The sequence below is a fragment of the Vanessa tameamea genome, chromosome 4, assembly GCF_037043105.1.
Source record: "Vanessa tameamea isolate UH-Manoa-2023 chromosome 4, ilVanTame1 primary haplotype, whole genome shotgun sequence".
Taxonomy (NCBI): domain Eukaryota; kingdom Metazoa; phylum Arthropoda; class Insecta; order Lepidoptera; family Nymphalidae; genus Vanessa; species Vanessa tameamea.
The window spans coordinates 363,838-387,312 of NC_087312.1; the positions used below are offsets into that span (position 1 = coordinate 363,838).

General features: G+C 33.1%; 1 protein-coding gene across 2 annotated transcripts in view; it reads left to right on the plus strand.

Annotated features, from left to right (window-relative positions):
• LOC113396688 (neuroligin-1-like) overlaps positions 1-23,475 on the plus strand; it is a 677,577-nt gene that overhangs the window by 170,509 nt on the left and 483,593 nt on the right. The gene's annotated exons all lie outside the window — the stretch shown is intronic.

Here is a 23,475-nt window from a genome sequence, read left to right on the forward strand (position 1 = left end):
GCCGGGATTTATACGTAATCAAAGATCAATTGTACACGCGACTATTTGGAATTCCGATGATTATGAATAAATTGAAGACATAGAACGAACACTACTGCACACAAATATGTGTCGGCCCAGACTAAACGTCGCGACAGCGTGAGTGACGTCATTACGCAGCGACTCTATCCTAAGAGCACATATTTCGTCTATTGTACCCTTTTTATTTTTATAAGGAACTTCTGGCAACTGAACAGATAGATGATTCAGTTATTAATAAATCCAGTGATTGCCAAATTAAAGGAATAATATCTTTAAGTAAGTAAAATTGGAAGCTGCTGGTGCACATGCCAAATTGCACAGAACGAAAATAATAAGTAGTTTATGGAACTTTATCCTTATAAAAAAAATATCTGAATCAAAATCAAGATATCATTTATTCCAATAGGTTCTTGGTGGCGCTTTTGAATCATGACACCGAAGTAACTACTGAGTGTCTTGTAAGTTTTCACTCTATTTCAATACTGCTCTATTTTACTTTTTAAACAATAACGGTACGTTAAAAAAATTATAACTTGTCCTTTCTCAAAAACTAACTAAAACTCAATAGAAGATTTTTATCGTGTATTAAATAAGGTATATTCATTTACTACTCTATCGAAAAATAATCTTCTTTTGATCTGACTATAAACATGGCTAGTGAAACCAAAGGGACAATTTTTTTATGAATAAGGTAGGCGGACCAGAAAATGGGCTGGCTCTTAAAAAATTTCAACCAACCTTACATCGCCAATATCCAATCTTGGGAACCAAGTTATTATGTCCCTTGTGACGCTGGCTCACTCACCCTTCAAACTGAAACACAACAGCACTAAGTACTGCCGCTTAGCGGTACTACGAGTATATATGATCTTTCTGAACTGACGAGCATATAGTATAAAAAACGTGTTTTTCTAAACTATTTGGTATATATAGAACCTATATTTCCACAACGAAAAAAAAAATATCTATCAACTGAACTAGAATCTAGAATGTTTTTACAAAAAACCGTTTGTCAATTTCAATGCGAATTCGAGGTATTTTGCTTTCGAGTTTGTCGTCGACAGGTGTCGGCTTTGATGGGTTCTGTATAAAATTTGACTTTCGAGAGAATTATGTAGTGTTTTGTAGCGATGGCATTTGATTGGTAGATTCATGCCATGAGCGTGGATTCGAATTTTAAATGAATTACGACACAAAATCAAGTATAATTTATTAACTTTTGGGGCAAAACAATATAAAAATTGTAGTTTTTATAGAGAAACCTTACTAAAATGCTTTGTATAAATTACTTTAAGTGCATTTATAATAATAAACTGCATAGCAACACGGACAGCTGTTGGTCTTTCGCTTCAAACTCACTGTAGTCGTGTGCGATTGCCGTCCCATCGGATTATGACAGTGAGGAATAAAGATTGCATCTGTATTTATGCATACACTTGAGCGCAGTTGACTGTTCTTCGTCAAAAAGGTCCGGCTTGACGACGTAATCCATACTTAATATTATAAATGCGAAAGTAACTCTGTCTGTCTCGCTTTCACGCCAAAACTACTGGACCGATTTCAATGAAATTTGGTACACAAATAGTCTAGAGCCTGAGAAAGGACATAGGCTACTTTTTTCCGTCATTTTTGAAGTTAGAAGATGAAACTTTATTTATGGGCTACCGATTAAAAATGACTTGATTCGCATTTAAGCGTTTCTGGATATTCTACCCTAAGGGCTGAAATACACACCAATGCGGTATACAAAGAGGTATTACATTAACGTAACATTTTAAGTTAATTTGTAAATATATTCTAGTTTGTCTTCTAATTTTATTGTTTATTAGTTCTGACTGGTTAAGACTAGAAAAGGGGCTACTTGATGATATGTGACCAAGGCCCGTATACATTGGAAATATAAGAAATATTATCCAAGTCTTACAAATCCCTTGCGCCCAATCCACCAAGATTGGTTACTAAGATGTTATTTCCCTGTAGTTAAACTCACCCTTAAAAACAGGAAAGAGCAACACTATGTACTGCTTCTTAGTGGTAGAATATATGATTAGTGGGCGGTACCAAACCCTAGCTTGCGCAGAGCCCTACCACCAAGTATGTTTTGAATAATATAATTATATATTCATGGGAGTGGAAATTGACTTTCGCTTGTTCTTCTTGGTAAAGATAATTTTCCAAATTTTCACTTCCAGTAACATTATGTTTAAAATTTATCAGATAAATACAGAACCTATTTGACTAGAGATTTTATTCAAACAACGTTAACTTGAAAAATGTTCCAGACTAAAAATATTTGATAAATCTGACTATATTTTTTTGAATAAAATATAGCGTCTGTGACGTCACTTGCGGCGGACACACAATACTTCGGAATACATGTTGCATAGAAAGGTCGGGTTTGATCCAGACAGTCTTGCCTATTGACGTACTGACTTATTCAAAACGTATTTTCATTCAAATTTGGCTTTTATGTCTAAAAGGATAAGAGCTACAAGTGTAAGATGCAAGCGGGAAGAGTCGCTTCATCCTTTATTCATGGCATCACTGAGCAAACCCGAGCAATACGGAGATTCACTTACTTGATACATTTTTCTGTAACATTTTTATTTTCATTTTCTAGAATAGAAACAATTTAAGGAGGTGTTATACTAAAAAATGATACCTCCCACGTGAACCCTTTTTATTAAACAGATTTTTATCTTTCAAGTATAAATTTACAATTTATTGAGAACAATACCTAAATATAAGTAGAATAAGAATATGTTCTTGTTACGTGCTTGTAAAATTATAATATACATTATAAAGAATCAGATACATTTAACTCAAAAATTAGTGAATAGAAAATTAGTTTACGTAATATATTTAAATCTTAGCTGTTTTTCTAGCTTTTTAAGCTTTCTGTTTATATTTATATTCCTAATTTAAGTTGTCATTTGTTTGTAAATGGTATAAATAGCTGTAAACAAATTTTATTTACTTTTTTTTTTTATTTCCATTGTATTGATTGATGATGGGTATCCAAAAAAATAATTACAAACTTAAGTATCGAATAAATATTTAACAATGTCCAATAAAATAAGCTGAATCAAACACACAATGATTAAAATGTAAACAAAACAATACCTATGTATATGTATGTAGACGGAAGTCGGTTAAAAAAGTTAATCTCAGAAACTGTGTTAGAGTGTATAAATGGCTTGATATGAAAAATTATGTTTTGTATGTTAGTAAACCCTGCTACGATTATTAGCCTTGTAATTGGTTGGCTAAGAAATTGAATTGAGATTGAGAACCGCCTAATTATTTGAGTAATTGTAAACATATTCATTATTTCGTATCCAGTTCTCGTATCATTGCCCGTATTTTACCAAAGTTGCATTTGACTACATTATTTCAAAAATACAAACAGTATCAATATTATATTCTTATAATATAGTTAGGTAACCGGCCGTCTCTGCGTTGCGTGTTTATAAATATTACTAAGTAATATTTCTTATTCGGCATTCGAAAAATTATCTTCAATATTTGATCGATTTCTGACTTGGAATCACGTAGCCATCGAAGCATAAAGAAATATTTTACAAATAGCGTTTGACGCGGACGGGACGATTGTTGAGTTGATGTGGGTATCACAGGCGTCTCTTTCGGCAGCCATTACTTGTTGCTAAGTGACAGCCGGTTGAGACAGGATGAACAGCGATCTTCGTCATAATCAGGATAAATAAATAATAATAATATGATCTGTCCTTCTGACCTGGTCCTGTGTGTGTGAGGAAAGTGAAATGTTCTTTTTCAATTTCCGGTGAAATTTCCATTTTAACTATGTATTAGAATCTAGTTCAAATTTTGAAGAATCATTTAACAATGCCAAATTCCAACTCTAATTTAATCTGTGCCTTTGTGTTGCCGCGACATAAATGTTACTCTGAATTAATGACATTATATGAAGTACCAAATAAGTAAGTACCAAACTAAATTGTCTAAACTAATGTGTCTTCCATGATGTGGTACTTCCGTTAATGTATATAATTTCGGCGAGCGAATTTTGATATCAATTTAACCAAAGCTAAAAGGACGACTTTTGAAAAATTGTTGTTTAGTTTTTTGGTACTGGTTTTAAATAATGAAATTCAGCTGTACGAAAACAGATAAAAAGTCTTTGCCACTAGACCTTTGAAAAGATTTTCGAAATAGCGTCACAAAGTGTGATCGATGGCACGGCTATTAACTTTTCTTTTGACAGGCAAGGATCTCTGACGTACACATATTCAAAGGCCCGTTGCTGGATTACGAAATTCGTTCTTTGAGCCTGACAAATATATCGTTAGATTCAAAGAAAGAATCTAGTCGTTGAATGGAAAAAGCAATTAAACAAGTTGTGTTTTTTCTAAATGATCTAAACGAGTTGCGGTCTATTAACATGAAATCCATTACATGAATTCTGAGGACATGATTGAAAACACTATAACACGAATGACACGATATACATGACATAGATATGGCATAAATATGTAAAAAGTTTTTTTTGCGGTTTTGTGTAAGCTGGCACTACCCCTTTGTCATATATTCTACCGCAAAACAAATGAGTAAACCAGTATGACACCGTTAACTACCGCACATGATCTGATGCCCTATCAGATCTTAATTTCCGAAAATTGTAAGATAGATTTTTTTTCTTTCACCGAAAATCTATGTCGTATCTTATTAATCCTAAAATTTGTTGAAAGAAGTTCTCTTTTACCTCGTGATAGTCAGAGCATTATTATTTTCATTACACAAATTCAACATATCTGACACTTAGGTATTTATCTCCTGTTGATTCAAGCTGTACACGTTCTTTGGAGAATCCCTTACGCAGATCAAAATGGCATGTATTGTTTAGTAGTTTAATAAAACAAGAACTATAGGTAACTATAGAAAGGGTTTTATGCTCCTGTCTATTTTTAAAGGAAGCCACTAATTGTAGAAGCACATCTGCCTACTCGCGCTAATTAAATTGTCGACACGACTTTCATTAATTTTACTTTTCCCCACCGGAAAACTTCCTGTCATCCAGACTAAGTTACGGTGTTAATGAATGTTTCGGTTAACGTAGTATAATGCAGTTAGTGTTAATATTGAGCTAGTTCTTAACCGATGCTAATAAATTTGAAGATCCCACCCATAAGTCTTGCACTGTTCATTAAGTAATCGATTTCATACTTACTTGGTGGTAGGGCTTTGTGCAAGCCCGTCTGGGTAGGTACCACCCACTCATCAGATATTCTACCGCCAAATAACAGTACACTGTATTGTTGTGTTCCGGTTAGAATGGTGAGTGAGCCAGTGTAATCACAGGCACAAGGGACATAACATCTTAGTTCCCAAGGTTGGTGGCGCATAGGTGATGTAAGGCATGGTTAATATTTCTTACATCGCCTTTGTCTATGGGCGGTGGTGACCACTTACCATCAGGTGGCCCATATGTCTACTAATACTCGTCCGCCAACCAATGCCATAAAAAAAAAATACTAAAATTCTGCAGGTTGCATTCATTTATAAATGTTACGAATTCATAAATTTTAAGCTCTTACAACATTAAATACGTAGACAACAAGAACTATGAGCTCGTATACACATGCCAATACGATGCTTACCAAACACAATCTATACTAATATTATATATACGAAAGTAACTCTGTCGGTCTGTCTGCTGCTATTTCACGGTGAATATCATCCGTGAGGATCGATCCCATGGCCATCAATTTAACAAACAGTTATAATGACTGCACCAAACAAGTATATGGTCAATTTTTGCTATTAATTTGGTTGTTATATAGAAGTACACCAATTAATATTAATGGCAATATTAATGAGCCAATATGAACGTCTGACAGCTGGTCAAAGGTCTATCTTCTCTTCAGGCTGGATGAGGTTTCACCCAGTTACTTCACGATGGTTTTCCTTCACAACTAAGCTAGAGATGAATTATAAACTAAAATTACAGCCATAAAGTAACAGTAGATAAAAACGCAGATTTGAATCAGCAATTTTTCGCTCTCAATCCCTTTTTACGGATAATTTATAACAGACCCATTTTCTTAATTATTAATTAAATACAATATGTCCGTTACCGGACGCCAGAAAAATATAAATCATCGAGATTCATGTTTATATAAATAAATATATTTATAAATAACATAAATAAACCCCAATATCATAGACAGATTCAAGGCAGAATAACTGAGCGTCATGACATTCATCGTCACGTCATTCGAGTCGGTATCGCTCCCAAGTTGCGCCAATAGATGTTTCTCATCCATAATTTAATTCACATGAAATTGAGCGGAACCTTCGTTGTTTACATTTCAACTAAAACTCTCCACGCAAAGTTAACAAAAGAGTGTTTACGCTTTAGAAATGGTTTGATATTTTGATAAATTATTCAGTATTCATATTGATTTCAATATAACGTGGGACGACTTCTACTTAAAATGTATAAACTCGAATATTATCAATGCTGGACCAAATTAAACGTAAGTGAATCTTCTGGTATATTATAAGGCAACTCATGGAGATTTCCTGATAATTTCCTTCACTGCAGAGCGCAAAATGGGATATTACGACAAGTTAATCATAATTGAAACTTATTGATGTTTTTCCGGGATTGAAAAGTATTATGTGTGTTGAAGTCACTTAGTACAATGGGTTAAGCAAACTACAATAAATTCATTTATAAAAAAAATAGCATAGCATAACTCACTCACCTCGGTAATGAGCAATACTATAATATAGCAACATGATATGCCCTCGGAAAAAAGGTTGGTACCATTGAGCGGAAAACTCTAGCGCGCGCGCTCATTGGTCAAATTTAATATCTCCTGTTACACAGTTCCGTCCCTTTTCACGGAATAACTCCCGCAGATTGTAGGAACGCGAAAAGGCAGATGTCACTCATTGAATTGAATAAAAAATTATTATTAATTGATTATATTGATAAATGATGTGACAAAAGAAGAAACTGAAACAAAGAGACGCATTACTCGAAACTGATCTGTCTGAAATAAATTACGAACTTGAATTTAATATAAAATTCATTGAATTTGTTCAAGAAAGACCTTTTTCCACATGAGATCTACCCAAAGTGTATTTGACTGTACTGAATATTTAAAATTTGTGACTAAGCAAATACTCATTTATTTTCATCGGACGACGACGGTGTCTCTAGTGGCTCAGTATCTCCGTCACATCAGAGTCCTATTACAAACGACTTCGAAATCATATCACTATACACATACATATCACTTGGGTCAGAGTGTTCGTTGTTACTGCGAATATATATCCTAGAAAAGTATCCATCAAAATGTTAGAATTAAAGTTGGTCAAAAGAAATTCAATATTTATTGTAGTGATTCCTGAAAATGAAAACAACATATACCCGACACATAAGAAATATTATAAATCGAGATATTATGATATTCAATGATATGATCGCTTAAGTTTGTCATTCAACAATAATTACACTTAATCTTAAACTTTGATGCTACTTATTTAAACTAGAATCAAGCATTTGAAGTATTTAAAGTTAGGGCTTTGTGCAAGCCAATCTGCCTAAACAGTAATACCCAGTATTGTTGTGTTCCGATTTGAAGGATGAGTCGGTAACTGGAGGGAGTCAATGAAAGTACACAAATACAAATGACAGAAGATTTTAGTTCCTAAAGTTGGCGCATTGCTGTTGTAAGGAATTATTTGTTTGTCTAACGGCGCCAATGTCTAAGGGCTAGGGAGTCTATTATTGGTGGAGGTAATACATATGTATGCGTACACAGTATGTAATATATAGTATTGTATATAATATTGTTGCTCATATCGATCAGCCTATGTCGGTCTAATTTGGAACTTGGCAACTCATAATGTGATATTTTGTAATCTACTTTCGGATTTTCATTAAATCAGTATTAAAAATATTTTTATCTCAGATAAAATCCCCGGTGCAGGACACATTATCTGACAGCCAAACGTGACGAAAAATAAAGAAAATAATTATGACGTAACATTACCCTCCGCTGACCCCGCTCATCCCGCCATGGGATCGCTGAAACGCCACGAAACGATACGATACTTATTTTCGATGCCCAAAAGTTTTAATTTTACGATAACTCCTAATATATTGATTTTATATTGGGTAAGAGACTAAGATGTTCTAATTTAATATTTAAGATAGTAAATATATTTGTTTATACATATAACACCATATCAATTTTATTTTGACCAATACTTAAAAGATATAAATGAATACTCTAGGTCATTAGAAGATGAATATCGCTATTGCGGCTTTCATTTAGAACAAGCCGGCATTTTAGCATTTGTTACGATGGACAATCCAAATTAAAAACTAAAAACAAAGTAACAATGTCTATTCGCGCAAAGTCCGCCATGGAAGCTTTTAAGACGCACGGCTTAGTGGACGAATATCAACATTAATTTAGCTACCTTGTAGGCATTTACATAATAATGTACTTATCAACAATTAACCATTTAAAACTCCTGGACCACAACGACCAGGAGTTTACTTCGCTTACGCTCGCTTTATAATATTGTTAAAGTTGGCGTTACATAAAAAGGTATATTTAGTTTTTATTTGTAAAAATATGTTATAAACATTGAAAAGTTATTGAACAAAACATCAAAAGGGGTTGATGAAAAATTTTCGTCCAATGAAATCATTTGGGATTATACGGGATCTGAATTAATAAGCGGATTTGCACGCTCTATTTAATTTTGACAGTAGATGTCCAGGACTTACGTTTGAATAAATACAAAATTATCTATGACGCTGTTTATTTTATTAACGCTTTTTAATTTTTTTTAAATCTTCCCCGATTGATGAAATCTTCATTATTTTTGAATAATTATAGCAATAATTTCGTCCTGACCGGTTGTCTTTCGGCCACTCTCAAGCGAAGCCGATCAACTACGCAGGACATATTATAGCGTTCGAGTACCTACGCAAACACAAATGCAGTGTCTATTAAACTTTTTTTTGTGCACAAGTTGCTTCCACAATCATAAGACTCTGACTGTTCTGTGAATTCACAGTTATTTCCCTCCATCGGCTATCTAACACGAATAAAGAGTCCAGGCGCTGGAATGACCGACTTTAATACTAAACGAGATATATATAGAAAATGTCATATCGGGTGGAAATTTACTGTTTTTTAATTTTCCTATTGTAGGTAACCAATGTTTTTACCTATATTATTAATAATTTACATTGTTATGTAAATAAACATATCAGACCTGTAACATATTACTAATACTGTCAGTTTCCCAATCAAATAAATAAATCATAATGGAGCGATTAACTGACGAAATAAAAATATATCTGTATGAGTACTCTCACGAGCACTTCTAGACTTAAATTGTAGCAAGAACAACTGACAAGAAGTAATTACTCGTTTTCATACTTACTTTAATGCGATTAAATTATCACTTATCCTGCAAGAATACCAACTCAGCGCTGTTTATTATCGATACAACAATAAAATACTTAAGCCGATCCTTATATTTTTACGTGCAATAATACTAAAAACCTAAAAAAATTAAAAACAGATTATTTCGTACGATAAAAACAAAAGTGCATAGAAATTTCCTTCAGTTCGTCGGAACACAAAGCAGCGTTTCCATTATTTTCCATTTGTTTAATCCACTTCCATTCTAAGTAGGGCATTGTGCATCTCATTCCGCTGACCGCTTAATTATTCCCGGTAGAGAAGAAAAATTCGAGCAAGAGAAAAAACCGTCCGAACTTAGCAAAAGACTACGGCACTGGTTCAACTTATACGAGAACTATTACAACAGTATAAGTAAAATTAGCAAAAATGTTGTCCCTAAGTGGATTGTTTTAACTAAAGTACCCGCCTGTGACTCACAGCTGACCGAGAGGTTTATACAGGTTTTTTCAGGTTATAACAGGAAATGATCAGAGTTTTATTCAAAATATTACGTAGCGATTGATAATTGTGATACATTTCAGATTTTATCAATTATCTCTTTATATCATTATGAATTAATTATTAGAAGTTATTAAAGTAGTCTTAGTTAATAGCATGTACCTACAGATGAAGATGCTCCGTGCCAATTCTTTTGAGAATATTAGAACAAAGCAATTACGATTGTTACAGTACCAATAGGTCATAATTCACTTGTAAATGGTAAATAATTAAATAGTTTAAACATTTTTACAATAAAATCGTATTGTAATGTAATTAGAGTACGAAGAGTACTTTAGAGTACTCAATTCATCATCCTCCTGCCCTTATCCCAATTTTCTTGGGGTCGGCGCAGCATGTCCTCTTCTTCCATACTTCTCTGTCGGACGTCATCTCACAAGTAACATTCTTTCTAACCATATCGTCTTTCACACAATCCATCCATCGTTTCTTTGGTCGTAGAGTATAGAGTACTCAATTATGTTAATAATTAGTCCTGTGCATATATATCAATTAAAAAAAAGACAGTTAAGTTTCCGTCATTCGTTCAATTCTAAGCTATTGAAGCTTTAATGCGTCTTGAACGCATGACGCATTAAAGCTTCAAGATAATTGAATAATAATTATCTTTGACTTCACTAGCGTTCCTATAAAGAAGTTCTCGTGCAATTTGAAGTCGTTAAAACTTATGGGAACGACAAAGGTAACTTAAAAACAATCGGTTACTCAGAACTTAAGTAAATTACTTTCAAGTAGTCACTTAGAGGCACTTTTGAATTAATTTTCATATAATGTTACCATTTACTGAGAATAACTGGCAAAGTACTCAGTAGTTTCTCTTATTCCATCAAAGAATATACGTGTCTCCTCTAACTATCACGTACAATTTATTTCAATTACAATAATAAATGGGATCGGAATTGCAATGGAAATGCTGCTTTATCTTATCACAATTCCTCGCGGTCGTAATTTGTACAGTAACTATTTTTAGTTTTTAATTTTCTATATAAATAAGGTCTTAATGTAAATAATTGTTATGGAAATATGTTTTTATATATTTATGCATTAGTCATCTGCAAGCCCCCCCTCCTCCGCCGGTGTCAAATTTCAAATGTCCATGGGCGGTGGTAGTCACTTCAGGTGAGCCTCATGCTCGTTTGCCATCTACAGCATAAAAAAAATATCAATATGATAAACGATAAATCTGCATAGGCATTGAAAGAATACTTCAACGAGCTGGGCAATAACTTGCATTTTTATATTATAATGTTATAATTAAGATTTTTATCGCATCTGATAATTATGACAAAATGAATCGTGATAAAAAAAAAAGTTTGGATAAACTTCAATCCTCACGCGAAAATTACACAAACGCTTACATAGTAGAAGAGCGTAGATCAATGAGGACATTTTGAGTTCGTTGACACTGAGCTGCCAACGAGCCAAACAGCTGACTGCCAGCGCGCACTGGCCCGGCGCCAGTAGCAGAATCTTTACACTTTAATTAAATCGGCTTAAATAATTTATTTAATACTATATTCACAGCCGTTAAAAACTTACATTTTCAGATAAAAAATTGTGGTGAAAATCTTTATCCAAGTTAGGACTGTCTCGTCGATCAAGTGGCTAGATATAAAAGGCATTGGGTTCAAACTTGGGTCAGGTGAGTACAGATCGGGCCAGTAAAAAGTGAAAGTATATTTTCCTTTCGAAAATCTCTCAGTCGCAGCCTGGAGTCTGGAATTTGGAAGTGAGTGTACTTTCGGAAGTGTGTATGCCTCGGAAAGCACGGAAAGCCGTTCGTCCTGCGCCTGAACACTTTACATTCGATTATGAAAGTGAGGGAATAGAGAGTGCATTTGTGTTTGCGCACACACTTGTGCACTATGACGTATAATAATGCATATTAGGCGGCCAATCTCAGAGTGCTCTGGTTCGAAATGTAGATTTTGCCGAAAAGAACCGGTAAGATACTCTTTTTCAACATTTAAAATACAAAGTCATGTTAGTTATATACACAGCTATATATTTATATATCCACGCTTTTTTATCATGTAATTTCTATTGAATAATGTGCTTTTTTATTCACGTATTTTTTTACAAATAATTTGTATTTATGTATCGCCGAACTTCAAAAAATCTACGGAATTTTATTATGATACCTTGCCCCAACAAGGATTTATTGACTTTGCGGAGTCGGAAACTTGGCGTACCTAATAAGCTTATTCTTACGTCTCGTGTACTTACAATAAATATCAGTGATTCTATCAAAATTATCAATGTTACTGTGAATATACATTATATTGTTTGCAAATATATTGTGATGCAAAAGTGAGTATTTCGACTTTGGTAAAATCATCCCGAAGGGAGTCTCTAGCTCTAAGTTTATAAATAGAACGGACCGCTCGCTTTTGTGAAATAAAAACAGATTCAATATCTGCAGAGTTACCCGAAAGTAATATGCCATATGACATAATAGTTTAAAAATAGTTTTTGGAGCATTCAAAACTTAATTATTTATTGTGAACCAATCGTGTATCTGTCATAATGCACTGTTTACATCGTCATAGTCAGTATTTCTTCCTGTCAATCTTAAATATCTGTGAAGTATGGTCAGCATACAACACCATATCACAAATACCTCTAATATAGTAAAGAAGATCATTTGTAAATACTAGAAATAGTAAAAGGACCCAAATACTTTAGACAAATCACAGAATACTCCTATAGAATACTGTGATAATTCCCATGCATCGTAAATGTGCTTAAGAAGTTTTCCGCATCATTTGTCGAGCGAACTCTCATAAAACCGGATCAGTCGCTATAAAAAATAGTATTTGTACCGAAATGGACGAAAAATTAATTAAAAAATATTTTTTCGAATATTTTAGTTAAAAATGGAAGTTTAGGAATGGGCCTGTAATTATTGGGATCGCTTCTGTTTCCAATCTTAAAAATTGATGAAGCTTTACTTTTCAACGAGTTAAGAAATGAACCCGTGTCCAAGCTCTTGTTAAAAATTACTGCTATATAAATATCATTAATTATGTTATTAATAAAATTTTACCGAAATCTCCCATATGTCGTTATTTATTTTTTAATTGAGAGTTTAAAATACTTCTATGACATAATATATTGCGGAGACTGTTTCAAATGAAAAATCAATAACGCATTTAGAAAAAATATTATTGAATAATCTAGCTGCATCTAATGTAGACGATTTTAAATGAAATGTTATTTTAGGGGGTATATTATCAAAAAATATTTCAAATAAATTGGCAACTTCTAATTCTGAATTTGTATATCTACTACGAGTAACCTGTGTACAATTTGATTTGTATCATTTCCGTTTTAGGTTTTCAGAAAACACTACCAATAACATCCCCTGGACCTTTATTCTACTATCGGAAATCAAGATTTTTTCTCTATGTATAAAGACTTAGCAACAATGGATTTTTTGGAATATTGATTGACGTAATCTAAAAAGGCTTTGTTTCGATTCTACTGTTTCATACTAAATAGGTCGTATAATTTGTTTTTATTTTAATATGTACCAATAGTATCTCAGTCACTAAACTTTGATTTTGTATTATTATAAAATTATTTCATTTTAAATATTTTATTAAATTCTATTAATATTAATTCAAAAAATGATTTATAAAGTTCATTTGGATTTTGTGTCTTTAAATCTGAATTAGATGATTTGCACGCCACAATATCTTTAAAACAATTTTATTTGCCTTTATTTGAATGAATAAAATATTTGTGTTTCAGTACGTTCGATAGAGCCACGGTGTCTTTTCAAGATTTACAAACTATGTATAACATTCCGCACTAATATTAAGCAAACTTGAACCCCAAGAAATGACATAATACTACTTTTTATACCTAAAATACCTCCCAACTCGTGGGCGCAGTTGAGGGCGAAATCTACCGTATCACATCAATACAATTAAAAATAGCTGCGGATTTTTATACATAAAAAATAGTGACAAATAAGGGTTACAGAAAAAGCTACTTACCTAGTTCCCTTAAATGAATTCAATAATTATTTTAGAACATATTTGAAAATATTTAAAAGAAATAAAATCAACTTAAGTTTAAATGTACATTCAGCTTACACTATATTTATTTCGAAATAAATCTCTTATTTCTAAATTCCCTGAGAATACTGAAACGGTGCGCTGGAAATATATCAGGTGATGTCGTCCTGCGTATTTGTTCAGCGAAGCCATGAATAAGGGATGAATGATCGCAAGTATATGTTGCAGCGTTAAACGCCCTTATGTCTTTGATCATAAGAACTAAAATCGAAATGGAATATTTACAAACAGTGGTATTTGAGAGATCAAATCCGGATCGTCCCGTGCGATAGTATTTTGCTGAATTGGCGCAAGTAACAAGACTGCAATTAAGTTTTATTATGTAGTTTTGATGGTCGGCTACTACTTTTACTACCTGTGTCAGTCAGCGGGTGATGATGAAGTTGTTACTCATATTTGACATGATTATTATCCATTTGATTTCGGTCGCGTCGCATTTTTGTCCCGTCAGAATATGAGAGTGAGGCCGAGCCGGATTAAGGCGAGGACAAGGATCCGGAAGTACCACCGCGTTAGTCCACAATAGACATTTCAAAGGAAAACATCACAATGTCTACGAGAAAACAGCTTTAATATATATATATGTTTATATAGAAAAATGCGCTTCTTTTTACGTTAATTTTCTTGTTACAAATATAACATATCTGTTACGAGAATATAATTTGTTCCGCAATAAATGATTGTAACAATTGATTGTAAAAAAAAAATGTTAAAATTATTTGGAAATAATTAGGGCACTATTTTGATACCCATAGGCATATAAAATTCTCATACTTTATTTCGTTTTTCGAGTTTGGAGACCTTGGTGTTTCACTACTGTGGTATTTAATATATAATAATATTTAGCTAAAATCAGTTAGAAGAGTACACACAGACAGACTAATGCAGTGTCCAATAATCAAACTCAATTGTTATCGACTGCCGGCAACTACACCGTTCGCTTAGCCTAGGGGACAGTCGTGAAAATAACAACGAATTTTCTCACTTATTATATGAAATAATAACTGCTCTTGGATGATCATTACTTGTAGATGAAGCGTTAACTTCTACAGGATGTTGATTGGAAGTTAATTGGGATAGTCAGTGAGTGAAGTGGAAACAAAATATTAATTTAATATTGGGAAAACTAGTTGAGCCACACAAACACAATAAATTGCAAACGCCTGCTCTGCCAACTATTAGGAATGTTTGAGTAATATCACTGGCTCACCCTACAAATCAGAACAATCAAAGAATGGCTGTTTCTCGATACAATATTCGATTTTGTATGTTTTACGCACCCACAAGCACGAGCCTTCATAAAATTCTAATCACATATCAACGTATCAGTTAAAATTAAATAGAATAAAACACCTACAAATATTTAAAATTGTCTTCTGGACTACCGCGTCTAACCAAACTACACTTCGTACAATACTTGGATCTTCGTACATTTGTGTTCCAATTATGGTAAATTTGCGTTTTGTTTACCGAATATATTTATAACGGCTACATCGTTTGAAGATAAATTTGATCTTCAATTTAAATCCGTTTAATAATTTAGTTTCAATGAATAACATTAACTATGCTCCGTCTATTGAGTTAGTCGGATCGAATTTCAGTCACAACGAGTATTACAGCTGTGTGCAGTGAACTATTGTTTAGTTAAGCAAGTTCAACTTGGAGTATGGGAACCTCATTCCCTCTGCATGCAAATTGATCGTCAACTTAAGCTCTTTAAGTCATTAGACGGATATTTATTATTCAAGTGGATATACTAGAGGTCTCTATGAACATCTTTAAAATTGAAATTATATTTTAGGAAAATTCCTAGCACAAAATACTTATAATATTAGTTATTTTGTTCTGCATATCAATCGAAGAAAATGAATAAAGTTCACCTAGTTTGTCCTAAATGTGATAAATGACTGTGTAAACATAGATCCACTCTGTATTCGTCCACCCTCGTCATCCGATGCGAACACCATTGGATGTTCAAGAGAGACGATGGGCAGATCCAAAGACTCTGTGCCATCCGACTCACGATAGTTCAAAAACTGCCTAGCTGTCAGCTTTTTCTTGAAATAGTTTCTTGATGGAAAATATAATAATACACACACACGAACACGATTACTTACAATGCTTACAAGTTTGCTAGAAGCATTTTATTAGTATAATATATATTTAACACCTTTAAATATTCAACTAGAACATGTTCAAACATGTTTAAATTTCCTGAACTACCTAACATTCAAAAACAGAGACGTGTGAATCAGCAGGGCGCTTTTGAACGGCGCGTTAGTGGATTACGAGGAAGTTTGTAGACTATAATATTGAATATCAAGACTATTTCATTTAAGTGAAATTTTGTTATATTTTTATGTATTTAGTAGTATTGTACGTAAAGATACAGAAAGATATAAGGATCGGTTTACATATATATCTGATTTCTCCGTTTGATTATTTCATTCTCTCTCTTTATGGTAGGGCTTAGTTTGAATGCTCGTCTGCGTAGATACCATCCACTCATCAGATATTATAACCAAACAGCAGTGCTCAGTATTGTTGTGTTCCGGTTTGAAGGGTGAGGTGGCGACCACTTACCATCAGATGGTCCATACGCTCGTCCACCTATGCCATAAAAAAATCCAACAATACTAAATATTGCTGATTGGCGGCAAAATATGCAATGACTGTTTGATATCTACTGAGTACTTATGGCAGATAAATATGTGCGCCAGAATCTTCATCTTACATTATGTTTCCACACGAAGTTTTCTTTCGCTGCCTTGTGCGCGAATTATTAACCGAAATCAAACACATGAATCAGGTCAGTCGTGTTTGCAAATATCAAACCATTCTCAGACGCATATTAAGATCTACGCTATCAATTAATTGGACCATCTACGATCCTTCTTTTCACTTGAACATATTGCTTTCATTATTACTGCAGTGTGTGAATTTTCCCTATTTATGGAATTAACGTGTTGACATTGCCTATATAATTTGCTTTCGAGTACGAGTGTTGTCCTCATAAAAAAGAGAGATTACATCGACCACCGATTGTAATTTATTACTACTGTTTTTTCTTCTTATTTGGAATAGAAGAGTAACTACTGTATTAACGAATGTAAAACTCAAAAGCCGGCGAATGACTTAGTGAGCTACATTTAATGGAATATTGTAAAATTACGAATCAATGGTAAATAATTGTTGTTGTTAGTGATATCAGTGAAAGATTTGAGGGGTATCGCGCTCAGTGTAATCAGCATTGGCATTTGTTGTTATATCGGTGGCTTTTGAAATTGATACTTTGAAAGGGTTAATTTGATGGAGTCGAAGATTGAAGGAATAAAAATTGCCTGATACAAAATAAAACTTTTGTTACACCCATCCGTAGTTCGCCTTTACGTTACGACGGTATTTTCTAAATGTTGTATCTATGTCTTATAATTTAAGCTACACGTTGATAGTTAGTCAGACGAAGATAGAAAGACAGAAAGTTTATTTCGCTCAGCTCACATTACAGACAAGATACTTTGATAAAATAAAAAAGTAACGGCAGAGAATTAAATACAAAACAAATACTAGAACTAAATCTAAATCTTAAATATACAAAAAGGAAAAACAGTAACTATAATAAATTATGTCAATAAATTTACTTAAATCGAAATTATACCTAAAAAAAATTAAGGTTCTGCAACACTGCCATTCTCTAAATAGGTAAACCACTCGGTATTGGTTAAGCGTGTGACACCTAAAACTGTCTATGTCTGTCTTGTGGCTAATTAACTTGATGGTAAGATGTCATTTTTCAAAGTCAAATACATTTATTCATTATAGAAGCGTTACCACCATTACCACCAGCTTGGAAATAAGTACCTCGGTCTTGAGAAGGACCGGCAAAAGAAACTCCAGATTTTTTTAATATCATATTTTACAATTATCGTTTTCATACAATAAATAAGCTTTCATGAATAAATGGCCTGGAGGCAATCCTTTCCAGTCACCAAGGTTGATAGCACAACAAAAAGTCATTAGTTTTGTAATATCACGCGCAAATGCTGTAAAGCAAATCTTTAAATTTTACAATTGAACATATTTAAAGGTTTTCTAAGATCCTGTTGTAAAAACTTATGTATCTCACAAAATAGTTCAAGAACTTTTAAATAAATTAAATACTTAATTGAAAACGTAAACTTCGTACATCAATTAATGAATATTTTCAAAGCAATTATCCATCCGCAAAAAGGCAATCGAGATCAAAGTCAATCGCACGACGAAGACGACAATAAAAACAATAACGACGAGACAAAGACTGATTGATACTGAGAATGTTCTGCAAAGCTGAAGTTCGACTTTGATTAAAATCGGGAACGCTAATGGGAAATCCATCAAGCTGGAGATAGCGGCAGGTAATTGCCTTATTATATGTAATATTCAAAATATATATTTGACTACTGATTTTGGGTACTGAGTGTTTAAATCCAAGTTCTGATCAATACTGCTTAAAAGGCAAATTACTCCGGAAAATTTGAAGCACGCCCACAGGAGTTTTCTGTAACGAAAACCCATTTTATTTTAGAAGCACACACACACGGTCATACAAAATCAGATACACCCACACATGTTAGAGGAACATAATCATAGATAACCAGGGAGCCTCTGCAGCCTCTTTCACTTTACATCTCAGGGAGGTATGACTGAAGACAGCTCTTCACAGGACCGTGTTGCCGCAGCAGGTTAAGACTACTTGCAGGAAAATGCCACCCGTGGTAAGAGGTCACTAATAGTTAAATACATTGACACTGTATGAAACTTCCGAAACCGCTTCCAATGCGCCACTGAGATATTACGTCCCTTGTGCATATAGTTACACTGACTCACTCAACCTTTAAACCGGAATACGACATTACCAAATATTTCTGAATTATACATAATATTTGCCTAAAATTATTGCATACATAACTTACTAAGGCGTAAAAACTTAAAGGACCACTTATTAACCTGAGAGCGTTTTCAGACAAATATCCTTACGAATAAACTCACGGAACCAACGAGTCGTTTATAATAAAACTGTAGCGAGTTGTGTCTGGATAAAAAATATGATTTGAAAAGGCTGAATTGTAGATTGCCTCGAGCGCCTAAAATACAAAAACCTTGGAATCCGAGTACTTTGAATACATTTTCATGAAACCTTTTTGTATTGTATTGCTCAAATGGTCTATTGAAAAGTTTTCCCATTAAAATTACTTGAATATTTTATAATAAAATAAATAAATAAAGTAAAAAAAAGTACACTTATTTCATATTCACATAATTTCTGAGCATTGTTGGTATTGTAAACTTTATACATTTTTCTGTTCAGGTAAGTGTTTTACCTATTGATAACTCTCACGTCCCCAAAACTCGACTATTTACGCCTTTAAATCCACTGTATTGTAATTTTAAAATGAAGGTTCTATTTGACAAGATTTTTTCAAGTAAATTATAATTTTAGTAGAAAACGAAGACGTTTAAACAAAATCGTTTAACAACTTATTTTGCTCCGATAATGTTAAAACGGTATTAAAATAAAGATTACACGTAAAACCGGTACCTAGAAAATAACCCATCATTATCAAAATCAAAATATACTTTATTCAAGTTGACAGAGAGTCTACAAGGTTAATTTTAACATTGAGCTACCACCGTTTTCGGAATGTTGATTCTACCGAGAAGAACCGGCAAGAACTTAAGTAATCTTTTTAAAAAAATATATACAAATACAAATAGTATACATATATAATATGTTATCCTATATCATACATGGTTTATTTTACCTGGAATATTTTACTTATCTAATATGAACGCGTTAATAGACGAAGTTTATTATTAAATAAGGATATAATAAATTTTATACCTTCTATAGGTCATTCATTAAATTTAAAAGGTGAAATTAGTTTAATTAATAGATTAGTAAGGTGATCTCGAGTAAGAATATTTATATCATTAGGAATTTCTTTTTTTAGAGTTGGATATCAATTATATTTGTAAAAAAATATATAGTTTTTATAGAAGACTATCTCGAGATTATTTAATACGATTATTACATTATATTGATTACATTTAAATATAAAGATTGATTATATAATAATTTGGTTTTAATTAAATAATTTGAATTAAATGCCTGTGAATGCATATTAAGCTAAAGGTAGAAATTTTATCATTCCTCACATCATCAATTCACCACAATTTTATTCGCCAGCCCTGGGAAGGAAGTTGTTATGTTTCTCGTGCCTGTTTACGGGCTCACGTACCCTCAAAAACCGAAATACTATAACACTAAGTATTGATGTTTGGCAGTAAAATATATGGTGAGAGGGTGGTGACTCACCCAGACGGACTTGCAAAAAATCCTATCACCATCTTATATACCAAAATTGTTATATAATAACGCAACCGTATGTCATTACAAATATATGTACATAAGGATGACTTACTAATGATGGCCTCTTCTGATTACTTTAGGTTAAATTATTATTTGTCACTCATTTTAATCCCTAAAATTTATTATATATTTACTATATACTATACAAATGAAAGTATACATACGTAATATGTACATTTAACATCACACATTTGTTTAAATGTAATTTAAGATTTGATTGCTTGTATAGATGAAACTGATTCTTATAAAAATATAGTTCGAAGCCACAGTGTGGGCTGATGGAAACATACGTGACAAATTTACATCCGACCCCTGCAGGATTCCTTAGGATATTTCTTTCACCGCCGAGATGAGAAATAAATTAAGCATACGAAAATTCAGAAATGTTTTTCCGGGTTTGAATCCGCTGTCTTCGGTTAAGATTCGGTTCAAACCACTGTCCTATCTCGGCTTTATATTGGTGTAAACGCAGTTCTTATATCGTGCTCAAAAATAATTAAATTCTTTTGACTCGATATACTATATCAGACATCTCGCACCTATTTCAAAATGTTGTTAGTTCTGTAGTTACAGTTCAGAGTAAATTCGATTTAATTCGGGCAAAGTCACAAAAAACATAGAACAACATTTCAGAAGGGACGCCCATTTCAATGTTATAGTTTTAATAAGTTACGTTAATCCAAATAATTCGTGGAGCGAAATGAGCAAAACATTTTGAAATTTATTTCTCATTTATACGCATCATATTTAGAAAGTTTGATCCCTACCTCCGAATATTTCGGAATTACTACAATTTGGCAGACGCCCAGAGCGGAATTAATTCGGTATTCCAGGCCTCTGCGACCTATCGATTCGAACATAGGGGGATGCCTAATATAATAAAGGCGACATTGTCGTCCGCTTGTTCTTTCTCAGTTCACGCAGTAGCTGTAAACATGTGTGTATCATCTCTCGCCTTTTGAAATAGTTAGAGATAATTCCACTATTCTGCTCCAATGCGAGTGGTGGATACACATGTGGATTTTCGTCCAACACAAATAGGTATACATAATAACACCTCTTCTTATCGTATTATGATAGCAGGACTGAATAATATTCTCAAAGAGAATAAGGTTGCTAGCATTCATGCCGCCATGCCACGTGGTCAAACTCATTTGACTTGTCATTTTTCTTTCAACGTCAAAAAGCAATAGTTTGTGTTACTTTCTGCAATATTTATGCAGATCCCGTGTATATACATAGTATATGTCACAGTTTTATATGGACGGATATGTAGATAAGAAATAATGTTTTCACAAGAACAAGTGAGTAAAACGCTCCCGGGGGCAAAGAGACTTCGGATAGAACAGATTATAAGACAGCACATAGATTATGCAAATCTCGAGACTGGCTTCTTTATATTTCGTGTCTTTTATTTATTCTATATCCGACAAAAAGTAATTCTCAAGTTGTACTTCTTGGGTCGCGTTATGAAAAAAATATGAGAATGAAGTGAATTTTTATGATGCACGCACGGGGTGGCGTGAAAACTACACGGTGAAGTTGCTCGCTAAATCGCCAATTAAGCGATATCGCCCGAAAAGCACAATAAATTATGAATGAAGAAGAAGAAATTATATTTATCATAATATTTATAATAATTGTATTGAGTATTAGTAAATAGATTATTATTATTAATTATTTGCATGCAGTTACAAACTATTTGTAATTTTGCCGATGAAGTAGAACTTAGTATACGCACTTTTTTTTAGTTTTCTAACATTGCGCGTTAAGTACTTCGTACGTTGAAGTTCAAAGTTGAAATTTCTAAAAACCTTTAGTGACCGACTATGTCTCGAAAAACTATGCAAAATTTAAACCAATCGGACCTGTCAATGGTATATAACTTGTATGCGTATATAAATAAAACTCCACAGTTTGTATGTCAACGATAAACTCAGGAAATAATATTGCGTCAGATAGACTGTCTATTCAGGAAGGTTAGAGGCCATATAATTTTACGCCAAGGCACTCAGGAGCGACGCAGTTTCCATAAGCGTCAACTAATGGCAAATGCGATACTGGCACGCTTAATCCAAATTTAACGCGGGTATAACCGCGGGGCACAGATAATGCAAGGGTATGATATGAAGTATGTTAAAATGGGGAAGAAAATCCACGATATTCTCGACGATTTTGATGGGAGAGAGAGAAACACGTTAATTCGTTAGAGTGTTCAAGGTAATCGTTCAAGTCAATGATTAATTTTAAACATTGAAACCTATTAATATAGTTAAATTTTCAATAATTATTTTCACTAAAACTGATAACTAATTTAAAACAAATCTTAAAAAGATAATATTTCAACGTGTAGCTGTTATCTTTATCAAAAAGTTAATTAATTTCAAACGTTTTACTGAGATGGAAAATTCTTATTACTTAATCCGTTTTTGCGTAATAGTTGTCATAGCTTTTATAACGTATGTTTTACAAAACAATCTACATCAAGATGAAAAAGTGACATTTGCTGGTATAATAATCATTTTTTCTGATTATATTGACTATAAACACAAATAATACCAATAGTCATACATTTAAATCGGGTTAAACAGCGAAGTGCACCTATCTATGAAGTAAGTACAATACTTCAGTTGTACGTTATACATATACGACTAAAACGAAACCCCGAATCAGGTCAATAAAATTTTATCGAATACACATAATTACACTCCCGTAACTGAGTTTATACACACACTTGTGTAATATAAATCTCGAAACGTACAAACAAACTGTTCAGTTTTGTATTACGTGATTACGTACGAATTAAAAATTAAATTTAAATAATACTTTTCTTTCACACAAAGTAGATGGATATTATCATTAAAATTTATTTCATTATCCTCAGTCTCCACAATGTTGTTGTTATTGAGGAGTAGCAAAGTAACAAATCAAATTCAAATAAACTTTATTCGAGTAAGATCCGGCAGCA